The sequence below is a fragment of the Pelobates fuscus genome, chromosome 5 (assembly GCF_036172605.1).
Source record: "Pelobates fuscus isolate aPelFus1 chromosome 5, aPelFus1.pri, whole genome shotgun sequence".
In the NCBI taxonomy this organism is placed as follows: Eukaryota; Metazoa; Chordata; class Amphibia; order Anura; family Pelobatidae; genus Pelobates; species Pelobates fuscus.
In genome coordinates this window covers 86,859,520-86,873,465 of record NC_086321.1, presented here as the reverse complement: position 1 = coordinate 86,873,465, position 13,946 = coordinate 86,859,520, and the positions used below count along the sequence as shown (strand labels likewise).

The 13,946-nt window shown below is 55.1% G+C and overlaps 1 protein-coding gene and 13 non-coding genes across 15 annotated transcripts in view; all 14 read left to right on the top strand.

The window, feature by feature from the left end:
• The window catches only part of SLC38A9 (solute carrier family 38 member 9), a 325,631-nt gene that overhangs the window by 214,084 nt on the left and 97,601 nt on the right, over positions 1–13,946 (top strand). The window lies entirely within an intron of this gene.
• Positions 468–631, top strand: LOC134613075 (U1 spliceosomal RNA). Its single transcript, XR_010091104.1, has one exon. It is a non-coding gene; the product is annotated as a U1 spliceosomal RNA (small nuclear RNA).
• Positions 1,710–1,873, top strand: LOC134612955 (U1 spliceosomal RNA). Its single transcript, XR_010090990.1, has one exon. It is a non-coding gene; the product is annotated as a U1 spliceosomal RNA (small nuclear RNA).
• Positions 2,640–2,803, top strand: LOC134613074 (U1 spliceosomal RNA). The gene has a single exon (XR_010091103.1). It is a non-coding gene; the product is annotated as a U1 spliceosomal RNA (small nuclear RNA).
• On the top strand, positions 3,882–4,045 carry LOC134612954 (U1 spliceosomal RNA). Its single transcript, XR_010090989.1, has one exon. It is a non-coding gene; the product is annotated as a U1 spliceosomal RNA (small nuclear RNA).
• Positions 4,808–4,971, top strand: LOC134613073 (U1 spliceosomal RNA). The gene has a single exon (XR_010091102.1). It is a non-coding gene; the product is annotated as a U1 spliceosomal RNA (small nuclear RNA).
• Positions 6,049–6,212, top strand: LOC134612953 (U1 spliceosomal RNA). The gene has a single exon (XR_010090988.1). It is a non-coding gene; the product is annotated as a U1 spliceosomal RNA (small nuclear RNA).
• LOC134613072 (U1 spliceosomal RNA) lies at positions 6,979–7,142 on the top strand. The gene has a single exon (XR_010091101.1). It is a non-coding gene; the product is annotated as a U1 spliceosomal RNA (small nuclear RNA).
• Positions 8,220–8,383, top strand: LOC134612952 (U1 spliceosomal RNA). The gene has a single exon (XR_010090987.1). It is a non-coding gene; the product is annotated as a U1 spliceosomal RNA (small nuclear RNA).
• On the top strand, positions 9,150–9,313 carry LOC134613071 (U1 spliceosomal RNA). The gene has a single exon (XR_010091100.1). It is a non-coding gene; the product is annotated as a U1 spliceosomal RNA (small nuclear RNA).
• LOC134612951 (U1 spliceosomal RNA) lies at positions 10,391–10,554 on the top strand. Its single transcript, XR_010090986.1, has one exon. It is a non-coding gene; the product is annotated as a U1 spliceosomal RNA (small nuclear RNA).
• On the top strand, positions 11,315–11,478 carry LOC134613070 (U1 spliceosomal RNA). Its single transcript, XR_010091099.1, has one exon. It is a non-coding gene; the product is annotated as a U1 spliceosomal RNA (small nuclear RNA).
• Positions 12,545–12,708, top strand: LOC134612950 (U1 spliceosomal RNA). The gene has a single exon (XR_010090985.1). It is a non-coding gene; the product is annotated as a U1 spliceosomal RNA (small nuclear RNA).
• On the top strand, positions 13,486–13,649 carry LOC134613069 (U1 spliceosomal RNA). Its single transcript, XR_010091098.1, has one exon. It is a non-coding gene; the product is annotated as a U1 spliceosomal RNA (small nuclear RNA).

Sequence of the window (13,946 nt, the reverse complement as noted above, 5' to 3'; positions counted from 1 at the left end):
ACTCTGTAATTACCCTCGTCTATAGCTTCCTTAGCTTAACCCCCATCCATGACCCTCTACAGTCACGATGAAGGGGTTAAAAGGCCTTTTGCTGGCATAGGTGTGTGCAGACTTCACTCCCCGAGCAGAGCATAGGCTGCTGCGATGTGCTTTGATATGCAGACGAGGGAACTGAGCTCTAGAAAACAAAGGTGATTGCGACTGTCTGACTGGGAGAGTGTGGTCATCGTATGCAAATGTTTTTGCTGAAAGGCATCCTGGGAGTTGGCCCATTTTTGCGAAGGCTCCTCTGTCCGGGGCATGTAGGAGTGCAAGGGTGGGGCAGCTGCCGGTTACCCCACCAAGGGAGCAGCCGGCTCGAGGGATGCCTGGTGCCTCAGGGGAGCTGGGTGCTACTGCAGGGCCCGCCTCCCCATGCTCACAGGCGTGTGCCGGCGTAGCGCTTGTGTGCTCTCCCTTCCCAACTCATACTTACCTGGCTGGGGAGATACCATGATCACGAAGGTGGTTCTCCCAGGGCGAGGCTCACCCATTGCACTCCGGGTGTGCTGACCTCTGCGATTTCCCCAAATGCGGGAAACTCGACTGCATAATTTATGGTAGTGGGGGACTGCGTTCGCGCTATCCCCTGATTTGTGCTGGTTTAAAGATAGATGGAGAGCGTGGGGGCACTGGTGAAAAGGCTGCATGGCAGTCTGCTGGTTGGTCGCTCGCTGCAGCTTTTCCTGCGACCCCCCCCAAACATTTCTCGCCTCCTGCTTGTTTTGCTCTGCGCTCGGGCCCAATCGCCCCGTGGCTGGCACCGCAAACGCTCTCTCGCCACCTTTTTACTGTTTCTTGACGTTTCTCTGCTCCACTTCTTTGCAAAACACCCTTTCCTTGCTATGCCGCTCTCAAGACAACCAACAGATGGCACTGCAACACAATCACGAGCAGCCCAGCCTTTTGAAAGGTGCCTGGGTTTTTTTGCACAGTCGCCCAGAGCCTCTAGGATGCGCGCGCCACGCAGCGCGCTAGGCGTCCACTCGCGTTGGTTTTTCCGCCCATGCTTTGCCCTGCGCTTTGACGAGACGGGCGCCAGGTTGCGCTGCAGTTGCTGAATAGCTCTCCGAGCCAGTCCAGCACTGGGGGCCGACTTGCCCTTATCATCAGGGATGCAGGCATGAGCAGCAAGGAGGCATTCTCCCACTCTTTCGCCTGGCCCCAGCGCAGCTGAACCGTTTCGCCCTGCTCCCCCGGGCGCACCGGAGGGTGCTGCAAAGTGGGGGGACGCTGGCCCTGCTCTCTTTGCAAACCCCAAGGGCTGCCTGGGAAGGGAAGGTGAGGGGGGAAGGGCCCTTGCTTAGCAGCTGCTGTTGCTCTGTAGCCACTGGGAGCAAACTGGCACTTGCATTCTCATGCAGACGAGACTAGCATTTCTCGTGGAAGCAAAGCGGGCTCTTGACTGAAAGCCTGGATAGATGTGGTCATCGTATGCAAATAAGGTTTGCTGCAAAGTACCCTGGGAGTGCACCCACTCGGCACGCGTGTGAGGGTTGCAGCTCTTCACGCGTGGAAAGCCTGGGCTCTTGACGGCAAGGCTTGAATTCGGGAGCTGCCTTTCTGGGTGCCTGTTTTGTCAGGAGAGACGAGTGGTACAGGAGGGAATGCTCCTTAAGCTGAAGGGGGGCTTTTGCGAGCTGCGTCCGTGCAGTCGGCCCTTCCAACTCATACTTACCTGGCAGGGGAGATACCATGATCATGAAGGTGGTTCTCCCAGGGCGAGGCTCACCCATTGCACTCCGGGTGTGCTGACCCCTGCGATTTCCCCAAATGCGGGAAACTCGACTGCATAATTTATGGTAGTGGGGGACTGCGTTCGCGCTTTCCCCTGGTCGTGCTTGTTCAAAGATAGATCTCTCTTTGCAAACTTTTCAGTCTCTCCCTCGGGCATTGCCCTGGTGCCTGTTCTTGCCTCCGTGCATCTCTTCTGGGTGCAGAAAGTATATTGTTCCTCTCCCCTGACATTGCAGGCTTCCCTGTTGCCCGCTGGTTTGTTTTGGGGTCTTTTTTTTTTTTTTTTTTGTTGTTGTTGGTTTTTGGGGAAGAGGGTTTGCTTTGGTTTTTGCATTTAAAATACATAAAGAAAGAAAGAAATAAATTAATACATTTTGAAACATTTGTGTCATCGTTACTCTGTAATTACCCTCGTCTATAGCTTCCTTAGCTTAACCCCCATCCATGACCCTCTACAGTCACGATGAAGGGGTTAAAAGGCCTTTTGCTGGCATAGGTGTGTGCAGACTTCACTCCCCGAGCAGAGCATAGGCTGCTGCGATGTGCTTTGATATGCAGACGAGGGAACTGAGCTCTAGAAAACAAAGGTGATTGCGACTGTCTGACTGGGAGAGTGTGGTCATCGTATGCAAATGTTTTTGCTGAAAGGCATCCTGGGAGTTGGCCCATTTTTGCGAAGGCTCCTCTGTCCGGGGCATGTAGGAGTGCAAGGGTGGGGCAGCTGCCGGTTACCCCACCAAGGGAGCAGCCGGCTCGAGGGATGCCTGGTGCCTCAGGGGAGCTGGGTGCTACTGCAGGGCCCGCCTCCCCATGCTCACAGGCGTGTGCCGGCGTAGCGCTTGTGTGCTCTCCCTTCCCAACTCATACTTACCTGGCTGGGGAGATACCATGATCACGAAGGTGGTTCTCCCAGGGCGAGGCTCACCCATTGCACTCCGGGTGTGCTGACCTCTGCGATTTCCCCAAATGCGGGAAACTCGACTGCATAATTTATGGTAGTGGGGGACTGCGTTCGCGCTATCCCCTGATTTGTGCTGGTTTAAAGATAGATGGAGAGCGTGGGGGCACTGGTGAAAAGGCTGCATGGCAGTCTGCTGGTTGGTCGCTCGCTGCAGCTTTTCCTGCGACCCCCCCCAAACATTTCTCGCCTCCTGCTTGTTTTGCTCTGCGCTCGGGCCCAATCGCCCCGTGGCTGGCACCGCAAACGCTCTCTCGCCACCTTTTTACTGTTTCTTGACGTTTCTCTGCTCCACTTCTTTGCAAAACACCCTTTCCTTGCTATGCCGCTCTCAAGACAACCAACAGATGGCACTGCAACACAATCACGAGCAGCCCAGCCTTTTGAAAGGTGCCTGGGTTTTTTTGCACAGTCGCCCAGAGCCTCTAGGATGCGCGCGCCACGCAGCGCGCTAGGCGTCCACTCGCGTTGGTTTTTCCGCCCATGCTTTGCCCTGCGCTTTGACGAGACGGGCGCCAGGTTGCGCTGCAGTTGCTGAATAGCTCTCCGAGCCAGTCCAGCACTGGGGGCCGACTTGCCCTTATCATCAGGGATGCAGGCATGAGCAGCAAGGAGGCATTCTCCCACTCTTTCGCCTGGCCCCAGCGCAGCTGAACCGATTCGCCCTGCTCCCCCGGGCGCACCGGAGGGTGCTGCAAAGTGGGGGGACGCTGGCCCTGCTCTCTTTGCAAACCCCAAGGGCTGCCTGGGAAGGGAAGGTGAGGGGGGAAGGGCCCTTGCTTAGCAGCTGCTGTTGCTCTGTAGCCACTGGGAGCAAACTGGCACTTGCATTCTCATGCAGACGAGACTAGCATTTCTCGTGGAAGCAAAGCGGGCTCTTGACTGAAAGCCTGGATAGATGTGGTCATCGTATGCAAATAAGGTTTGCTGCAAAGTACCCTGGGAGTGCACCCACTCGGCACGCGTGTGAGGGTTGCAGCTCTTCACGCGTGGAAAGCCTGGGCTCTTGACGGCAAGGCTTGAATTCGGGAGCTGCCTTTCTGGGTGCCTGTTTTGTCAGGAGAGACGAGTGGTACAGGAGGGAATGCTCCTTAAGCTGAAGGGGGGCTTTTGCGAGCTGCGTCCGTGCAGTCGGCCCTTCCAACTCATACTTACCTGGCAGGGGAGATACCATGATCATGAAGGTGGTTCTCCCAGGGCGAGGCTCACCCATTGCACTCCGGGTGTGCTGACCCCTGCGATTTCCCCAAATGCGGGAAACTCGACTGCATAATTTATGGTAGTGGGGGACTGCGTTCGCGCTTTCCCCTGGTCGTGCTTGTTCAAAGATAGATCTCTCTTTGCAAACTTTTCAGTCTCTCCCTCGGGCATTGCCCTGGTGCCTGTTCTTGCCTCCGTGCATCTCTTCTGGGTGCAGAAAGTATATTGTTTCTCTCCCCTGACATTGCAGGCTTCCCTGTTGCCCGCTGGTTTGTTTTGGGGTCTTTTTTTTTTTTTTTTTTGTTGTTGTTGGTTTTTGGGGAAGAGGGTTTGCTTTGGTTTTTGCATTTAAAATACAGAAAGAAAGAAATAAATTAATACATTTTGAAACATTTGTGTCATCGTTACTCTGTAATTACCCTCGTCTATAGCTTCCTTAGCTTAACCCCCATCCATGACCCTCTACAGTCACGATGAAGGGGTTAAAAGGCCTTTTGCTGGCATAGGTGTGTGCAGACTTCACTCCCCGAGCAGAGCATAGGCTGCTGCGATGTGCTTTGATATGCAGACGAGGGAACTGAGCTCTAGAAAACAAAGGTGATTGCGACTGTCTGACTGGGAGAGTGTGGTCATCGTATGCAAATGTTTTTGCTGAAAGGCATCCTGGGAGTTGGCCCATTTTTGCGAAGGCTCCTCTGTCCGGGGCATGTAGGAGTGCAAGGGTGGGGCAGCTGCCGGTTACCCCACCAAGGGAGCAGCCGGCTCGAGGGATGCCTGGTGCCTCAGGGGAGCTGGGTGCTACTGCAGGGCCCGCCTCCCCATGCTCACAGGCGTGTGCCGGCGTAGCGCTTGTGTGCTCTCCCTTCCCAACTCATACTTACCTGGCTGGGGAGATACCATGATCACGAAGGTGGTTCTCCCAGGGCGAGGCTCACCCATTGCACTCCGGGTGTGCTGACCTCTGCGATTTCCCCAAATGCGGGAAACTCGACTGCATAATTTATGGTAGTGGGGGACTGCGTTCGCGCTATCCCCTGATTTGTGCTGGTTTAAAGATAGATGGAGAGCGTGGGGGCACTGGTGAAAAGGCTGCATGGCAGTCTGCTGGTTGGTCGCTCGCTGCAGCTTTTCCTGCGACCCCCCCAAACATTTCTCGCCTCCTGCTTGTTTTGCTCTGCGCTCGGGCCCAATCGCCCCGTGGCTGGCACCGCAAACGCTCTCTCGCCACCTTTTTACTGTTTCTTGACGTTTCTCTGCTCCACTTCTTTGCAAAACACCCTTTCCTTGCTATGCCGCTCTCAAGACAACCAACAGATGGCACTGCAACACAATCACGAGCAGCCCAGCCTTTTGAAAGGTGCCTGGGTTTTTTTGCACAGTCGCCCAGAGCCTCTAGGATGCGCGCGCCACGCAGCGCGCTAGGCGTCCACTCGCGTTGGTTTTTCCGCCCATGCTTTGCCCTGCGCTTTGACGAGACGGGCGCCAGGTTGCGCTGCAGTTGCTGAATAGCTCTCCGAGCCAGTCCAGCACTGGGGGCCGACTTGCCCTTATCATCAGGGATGCAGGCATGAGCAGCAAGGAGGCATTCTCCCACTCTTTCGCCTGGCCCCAGCGCAGCTGAACCGATTCGCCCTGCTCCCCCGGGCGCACCGGAGGGTGCTGCAAAGTGGGGGGACGCTGGCCCTGCTCTCTTTGCAAACCCCAAGGGCTGCCTGGGAAGGGAAGGTGAGGGGGGAAGGGCCCTTGCTTAGCAGCTGCTGTTGCTCTGTAGCCACTGGGAGCAAACTGGCACTTGCATTCTCATGCAGACGAGACTAGCATTTCTCGTGGAAGCAAAGCGGGCTCTTGACTGAAAGCCTGGATAGATGTGGTCATCGTATGCAAATAAGGTTTGCTGCAAAGTACCCTGGGAGTGCACCCACTCGGCACGCGTGTGAGGGTTGCAGCTCTTCACGCGTGGAAAGCCTGGGCTCTTGACGGCAAGGCTTGAATTCGGGAGCTGCCTTTCTGGGTGCCTGTTTTGTCAGGAGAGACGAGTGGTACAGGAGGGAATGCTCCTTAAGCTGAAGGGGGGCTTTTGCGAGCTGCGTCCGTGCAGTCGGCCCTTCCAACTCATACTTACCTGGCAGGGGAGATACCATGATCATGAAGGTGGTTCTCCCAGGGCGAGGCTCACCCATTGCACTCCGGGTGTGCTGACCCCTGCGATTTCCCCAAATGCGGGAAACTCGACTGCATAATTTATGGTAGTGGGGGACTGCGTTCGCGCTTTCCCCTGGTCGTGCTTGTTCAAAGATAGATCTCTCTTTGCAAACTTTTCAGTCTCTCCCTCGGGCATTGCCCTGGTGCCTGTTCTTGCCTCCGTGCATCTCTTCTGGGTGCAGAAAGTATATTGTTCCTCTCCCCTGACATTGCAGGCTTCCCTGTTGCCCGCTGGTTTGTTTTGGGGTCTTTTTTTTTTTTTTTTTTGTTGTTGTTGGTTTTTGGGGAAGAGGGTTTGCTTTGGTTTTTGCATTTAAAATACATAAAGAAAGAAAGAAATAAATTAATACATTTTGAAACATTTGTGTCATCGTTACTCTGTAATTACCCTCGTCTATAGCTTCCTTAGCTTAACCCCCATCCATGACCCTCTACAGTCACGATGAAGGGGTTAAAAGGCCTTTTGCTGGCATAGGTGTGTGCAGACTTCACTCCCCGAGCAGAGCATAGGCTGCTGCGATGTGCTTTGATATGCAGACGAGGGAACTGAGCTCTAGAAAACAAAGGTGATTGCGACTGTCTGACTGGGAGAGTGTGGTCATCGTATGCAAATGTTTTTGCTGAAAGGCATCCTGGGAGTTGGCCCATTTTTGCGAAGGCTCCTCTGTCCGGGGCATGTAGGAGTGCAAGGGTGGGGCAGCTGCCGGTTACCCCACCAAGGGAGCAGCCGGCTCGAGGGATGCCTGGTGCCTCAGGGGAGCTGGGTGCTACTGCAGGGCCCGCCTCCCCATGCTCACAGGCGTGTGCCGGCGTAGCGCTTGTGTGCTCTCCCTTCCCAACTCATACTTACCTGGCTGGGGAGATACCATGATCACGAAGGTGGTTCTCCCAGGGCGAGGCTCACCCATTGCACTCCGGGTGTGCTGACCTCTGCGATTTCCCCAAATGCGGGAAACTCGACTGCATAATTTATGGTAGTGGGGGACTGCGTTCGCGCTATCCCCTGATTTGTGCTGGTTTAAAGATAGATGGAGAGCGTGGGGGCACTGGTGAAAAGGCTGCATGGCAGTCTGCTGGTTGGTCGCTCGCTGCAGCTTTTCCTGCGACCCCCCCAAACATTTCTCGCCTCCTGCTTGTTTTGCTCTGCGCTCGGGCCCAATCGCCCCGTGGCTGGCACCGCAAACGCTCTCTCGCCACCTTTTTACTGTTTCTTGACGTTTCTCTGCTCCACTTCTTTGCAAAACACCCTTTCCTTGCTATGCCGCTCTCAAGACAACCAACAGATGGCACTGCAACACAATCACGAGCAGCCCAGCCTTTTGAAAGGTGCCTGGGTTTTTTTGCACAGTCGCCCAGAGCCTCTAGGATGCGCGCGCCACGCAGCGCGCTAGGCGTCCACTCGCGTTGGTTTTTCCGCCCATGCTTTGCCCTGCGCTTTGACGAGACGGGCGCCAGGTTGCGCTGCAGTTGCTGAATAGCTCTCCGAGCCAGTCCAGCACTGGGGGCCGACTTGCCCTTATCATCAGGGATGCAGGCATGAGCAGCAAGGAGGCATTCTCCCACTCTTTCGCCTGGCCCCAGCGCAGCTGAACCGATTCGCCCTGCTCCCCCGGGCGCACCGGAGGGTGCTGCAAAGTGGGGGGACGCTGGCCCTGCTCTCTTTGCAAACCCCAAGGGCTGCCTGGGAAGGGAAGGTGAGGGGGGAAGGGCCCTTGCTTAGCAGCTGCTGTTGCTCTGTAGCCACTGGGAGCAAACTGGCACTTGCATTCTCATGCAGACGAGACTAGCATTTCTCGTGGAAGCAAAGCGGGCTCTTGACTGAAAGCCTGGATAGATGTGGTCATCGTATGCAAATAAGGTTTGCTGCAAAGTACCCTGGGAGTGCACCCACTCGGCACGCGTGTGAGGGTTGCAGCTCTTCACGCGTGGAAAGCCTGGGCTCTTGACGGCAAGGCTTGAATTCGGGAGCTGCCTTTCTGGGTGCCTGTTTTGTCAGGAGAGACGAGTGGTACAGGAGGGAATGCTCCTTAAGCTGAAGGGGGGCTTTTGCGAGCTGCGTCCGTGCAGTCGGCCCTTCCAACTCATACTTACCTGGCAGGGGAGATACCATGATCATGAAGGTGGTTCTCCCAGGGCGAGGCTCACCCATTGCACTCCGGGTGTGCTGACCCCTGCGATTTCCCCAAATGCGGGAAACTCGACTGCATAATTTATGGTAGTGGGGGACTGCGTTCGCGCTTTCCCCTGGTCGTGCTTGTTCAAAGATAGATCTCTCTTTGCAAACTTTTCAGTCTCTCCCTCGGGCATTGCCCTGGTGCCTGTTCTTGCCTCCGTGCATCTCTTCTGGGTGCAGAAAGTATATTGTTCCTCTCCCCTGACATTGCAGGCTTCCCTGTTGCCCGCTGGTTTGTTTTGGGGTCTTTTTTTTTTTTTTTTTTGTTGTTGTTGGTTTTTGGGGAAGAGGGTTTGCTTTGGTTTTTGCATTTAAAATACATAAAGAAAGAAAGAAATAAATTAATACATTTTGAAACATTTGTGTCATCGTTACTCTGTAATTACCCTCGTCTATAGCTTCCTTAGCTTAACCCCCATCCATGACCCTCTACAGTCACGATGAAGGGGTTAAAAGGCCTTTTGCTGGCATAGGTGTGTGCAGACTTCACTCCCCGAGCAGAGCATAGGCTGCTGCGATGTGCTTTGATATGCAGACGAGGGAACTGAGCTCTAGAAAACAAAGGTGATTGCGACTGTCTGACTGGGAGAGTGTGGTCATCGTATGCAAATGTTTTTGCTGAAAGGCATCCTGGGAGTTGGCCCATTTTTGCGAAGGCTCCTCTGTCCGGGGCATGTAGGAGTGCAAGGGTGGGGCAGCTGCCGGTTACCCCACCAAGGGAGCAGCCGGCTCGAGGGATGCCTGGTGCCTCAGGGGAGCTGGGTGCTACTGCAGGGCCCGCCTCCCCATGCTCACAGGCGTGTGCCGGCGTAGCGCTTGTGTGCTCTCCCTTCCCAACTCATACTTACCTGGCTGGGGAGATACCATGATCACGAAGGTGGTTCTCCCAGGGCGAGGCTCACCCATTGCACTCCGGGTGTGCTGACCTCTGCGATTTCCCCAAATGCGGGAAACTCGACTGCATAATTTATGGTAGTGGGGGACTGCGTTCGCGCTATCCCCTGATTTGTGCTGGTTTAAAGATAGATGGAGAGCGTGGGGGCACTGGTGAAAAGGCTGCATGGCAGTCTGCTGGTTGGTCGCTCGCTGCAGCTTTTCCTGCGACCCCCCCAAACATTTCTCGCCTCCTGCTTGTTTTGCTCTGCGCTCGGGCCCAATCGCCCCGTGGCTGGCACCGCAAACGCTCTCTCGCCACCTTTTTACTGTTTCTTGACGTTTCTCTGCTCCACTTCTTTGCAAAACACCCTTTCCTTGCTATGCCGCTCTCAAGACAACCAACAGATGGCACTGCAACACAATCACGAGCAGCCCAGCCTTTTGAAAGGTGCCTGGGTTTTTTTGCACAGTCGCCCAGAGCCTCTAGGATGCGCGCGCCACGCAGCGCGCTAGGCGTCCACTCGCGTTGGTTTTTCCGCCCATGCTTTGCCCTGCGCTTTGACGAGACGGGCGCCAGGTTGCGCTGCAGTTGCTGAATAGCTCTCCGAGCCAGTCCAGCACTGGGGGCCGACTTGCCCTTATCATCAGGGATGCAGGCATGAGCAGCAAGGAGGCATTCTCCCACTCTTTCGCCTGGCCCCAGCGCAGCTGAACCGATTCGCCCTGCTCCCCCGGGCGCACCGGAGGGTGCTGCAAAGTGGGGGGACGCTGGCCCTGCTCTCTTTGCAAACCCCAAGGGCTGCCTGGGAAGGGAAGGTGAGGGGGGAAGGGCCCTTGCTTAGCAGCTGCTGTTGCTCTGTAGCCACTGGGAGCAAACTGGCACTTGCATTCTCATGCAGACGAGACTAGCATTTCTCGTGGAAGCAAAGCGGGCTCTTGACTGAAAGCCTGGATAGATGTGGTCATCGTATGCAAATAAGGTTTGCTGCAAAGTACCCTGGGAGTGCACCCACTCGGCACGCGTGTGAGGGTTGCAGCTCTTCACGCGTGGAAAGCCTGGGCTCTTGACGGCAAGGCTTGAATTCGGGAGCTGCCTTTCTGGGTGCCTGTTTTGTCAGGAGAGACGAGTGGTACAGGAGGGAATGCTCCTTAAGCTGAAGGGGGGCTTTTGCGAGCTGCGTCCGTGCAGTCGGCCCTTCCAACTCATACTTACCTGGCAGGGGAGATACCATGATCATGAAGGTGGTTCTCCCAGGGCGAGGCTCACCCATTGCACTCCGGGTGTGCTGACCCCTGCGATTTCCCCAAATGCGGGAAACTCGACTGCATAATTTATGGTAGTGGGGGACTGCGTTCGCGCTTTCCCCTGGTCGTGCTTGTTCAAAGATAGATCTCTCTTTGCAAACTTTTCAGTCTCTCCCTCGGGCATTGCCCTGGTGCCTGTTCTTGCCTCCGTGCATCTCTTCTGGGTGCAGAAAGTATATTGTTCCTCTCCCCTGACATTGCAGGCTTCCCTGTTGCCCGCTGGTTTGTTTTGGGGTCTTTTTTTTTTTTGTTGTTGTTGGTTTTTGGGGAAGAGGGTTTGCTTTGGTTTTTGCATTTAAAATACATAAAGAAAGAAAGAAATAAATTAATACATTTTGAAACATTTGTGTCATCGTTACTCTGTAATTACCCTCGTCTATAGCTTCCTTAGCTTAACCCCCATCCATGACCCTCTACAGTCACGATGAAGGGGTTAAAAGGCCTTTTGCTGGCATAGGTGTGTGCAGACTTCACTCCCCGAGCAGAGCATAGGCTGCTGCGATGTGCTTTGATATGCAGACGAGGGAACTGAGCTCTAGAAAACAAAGGTGATTGCGACTGTCTGACTGGGAGAGTGTGGTCATCGTATGCAAATGTTTTTGCTGAAAGGCATCCTGGGAGTTGGCCCATTTTTGCGAAGGCTCCTCTGTCCGGGGCATGTAGGAGTGCAAGGGTGGGGCAGCTGCCGGTTACCCCACCAAGGGAGCAGCCGGCTCGAGGGATGCCTGGTGCCTCAGGGGAGCTGGGTGCTACTGCAGGGCCCGCCTCCCCATGCTCACAGGCGTGTGCCGGCGTAGCGCTTGTGTGCTCTCCCTTCCCAACTCATACTTACCTGGCTGGGGAGATACCATGATCACGAAGGTGGTTCTCCCAGGGCGAGGCTCACCCATTGCACTCCGGGTGTGCTGACCTCTGCGATTTCCCCAAATGCGGGAAACTCGACTGCATAATTTATGGTAGTGGGGGACTGCGTTCGCGCTATCCCCTGATTTGTGCTGGTTTAAAGATAGATGGAGAGCGTGGGGGCACTGGTGAAAAGGCTGCATGGCAGTCTGCTGGTTGGTCGCTCGCTGCAGCTTTTCCTGCGACCCCCCCAAACATTTCTCGCCTCCTGCTTGTTTTGCTCTGCGCTCGGGCCCAATCGCCCCGTGGCTGGCACCGCAAACGCTCTCTCGCCACCTTTTTACTGTTTCTTGACGTTTCTCTGCTCCACTTCTTTGCAAAACACCCTTTCCTTGCTATGCCGCTCTCAAGACAACCAACAGATGGCACTGCAACACAATCACGAGCAGCCCAGCCTTTTGAAAGGTGCCTGGGTTTTTTTGCACAGTCGCCCAGAGCCTCTAGGATGCGCGCGCCACGCAGCGCGCTAGGCGTCCACTCGCGTTGGTTTTTCCGCCCTGCGCTTTGACGAGACGGGCGCCAGGTTGCGCTGCAGTTGCTGAATAGCTCTCCGAGCCAGTCCAGCACTGGGGGCCGACTTGCCCTTATCATCAGGGATGCAGGCATGAGCAGCAAGGAGGCATTCTCCCACTCTTTCGCCTGGCCCCAGCGCAGCTGAACCGATTCGCCCTGCTCCCCCGGGCGCACCGGAGGGTGCTGCAAAGTGGGGGGACGCTGGCCCTGCTCTCTTTGCAAACCCCAAGGGCTGCCTGGGAAGGGAAGGTGAGGGGGGAAGGGCCCTTGCTTAGCAGCTGCTGTTGCTCTGTAGCCACTGGGAGCAAACTGGCACTTGCATTCTCATGCAGACGAGACTAGCATTTCTCGTGGAAGCAAAGCGGGCTCTTGACTGAAAGCCTGGATAGATGTGGTCATCGTATGCAAATAAGGTTTGCTGCAAAGTACCCTGGGAGTGCACCCACTCGGCACGCGTGTGAGGGTTGCAGCTCTTCACGCGTGGAAAGCCTGGGCTCTTGACGGCAAGGCTTGAATTCGGGAGCTGCCTTTCTGGGTGCCTGTTTTGTCAGGAGAGACGAGTGGTACAGGAGGGAATGCTCCTTAAGCTGAAGGGGGGCTTTTGCGAGCTGCGTCCGTGCAGTCGGCCCTTCCAACTCATACTTACCTGGCAGGGGAGATACCATGATCATGAAGGTGGTTCTCCCAGGGCGAGGCTCACCCATTGCACTCCGGGTGTGCTGACCCCTGCGATTTCCCCAAATGCGGGAAACTCGACTGCATAATTTATGGTAGTGGGGGACTGCGTTCGCGCTTTCCCCTGGTCGTGCTTGTTCAAAGATAGATCTCTCTTTGCAAACTTTTCAGTCTCTCCCTCGGGCATTGCCCTGGTGCCTGTTCTTGCCTCCGTGCATCTCTTCTGGGTGCAGAAAGTATATTGTTCCTCTCCCCTGACATTGCAGGCTTCCCTGTTGCCCGCTGGTTTGTTTTGGGGTCTTTTTTTTTTTTTTTTTTTTTTTTTTTTTGTTGTTGTTGGTTTTTGGGGAAGAGGGTTTGCTTTGGTTTTTGCATTTAAAATACATAAAGAAAGAAAGAAATAAATTAATACATTTTGAAACATTTGTGTCATCGTTACTCTGTAATTACCCTCGTCTATAGCTTCCTTAGCTTAACCCCCATCCATGACCCTCTACAGTCACGATGAAGGGGTTAAAAGGCCTTTTGCTGGCATAGGTGTGTGCAGACTTCACTCCCCGAGCAGAGTATAGGCTGCTGCGATGTGCTTTGATATGCAGACGAGGGAACTGAGCTCTAGAAAACAAAGGTGATTGCGACTGTCTGACTGGGAGAGTGTGGTCATCGTATGCAAATGTTTTTGCTGAAAGGCATCCTGGGAGTTGGCCCATTTTTGCGAAGGCTCCTCTGTCCGGGGCATGTAGGAGTGCAAGGGTGGGGCAGCTGCCGGTTACCCCACCAAGGGAGCAGCCGGCTCGAGGGATGCCTGGTGCCTCAGGGGAGCTGGGTGCTACTGCAGGGCCCGCCTCCCCATGCTCACAGGCGTGTGCCGGCGTAGCGCTTGTGTGCTCTCCCTTCCCAACTCATACTTACCTGGCTGGGGAGATACCATGATCACGAAGGTGGTTCTCCCAGGGCGAGGCTCACCCATTGCACTCCGGGTGTGCTGACCTCTGCGATTTCCCCAAATGCGGGAAACTCGACTGCATAATTTATGGTAGTGGGGGACTGCGTTCGCGCTATCCCCTGATTTGTGCTGGTTTAAAGATAGATGGAGAGCGTGGGGGCACTGGTGAAAAGGCTGCATGGCAGTCTGCTGGTTGGTCGCTCGCTGCAGCTTTTCCTGCGACCCCCCCCAAACATTTCTCGCCTCCTGCTTGTTTTGCTCTGCGCTCGGGCCCAATCGCCCCGTGGCTGGCACCGCAAACGCTCTCTCGCCACCTTTTTACTGTTTCTTGACGTTTCTCTGCTCCACTTCTTTGCAAAACACCCTTTCCTTGCTATGCCGCTCTCAAGACAACCAACAGATGGCACTGCAACACAATC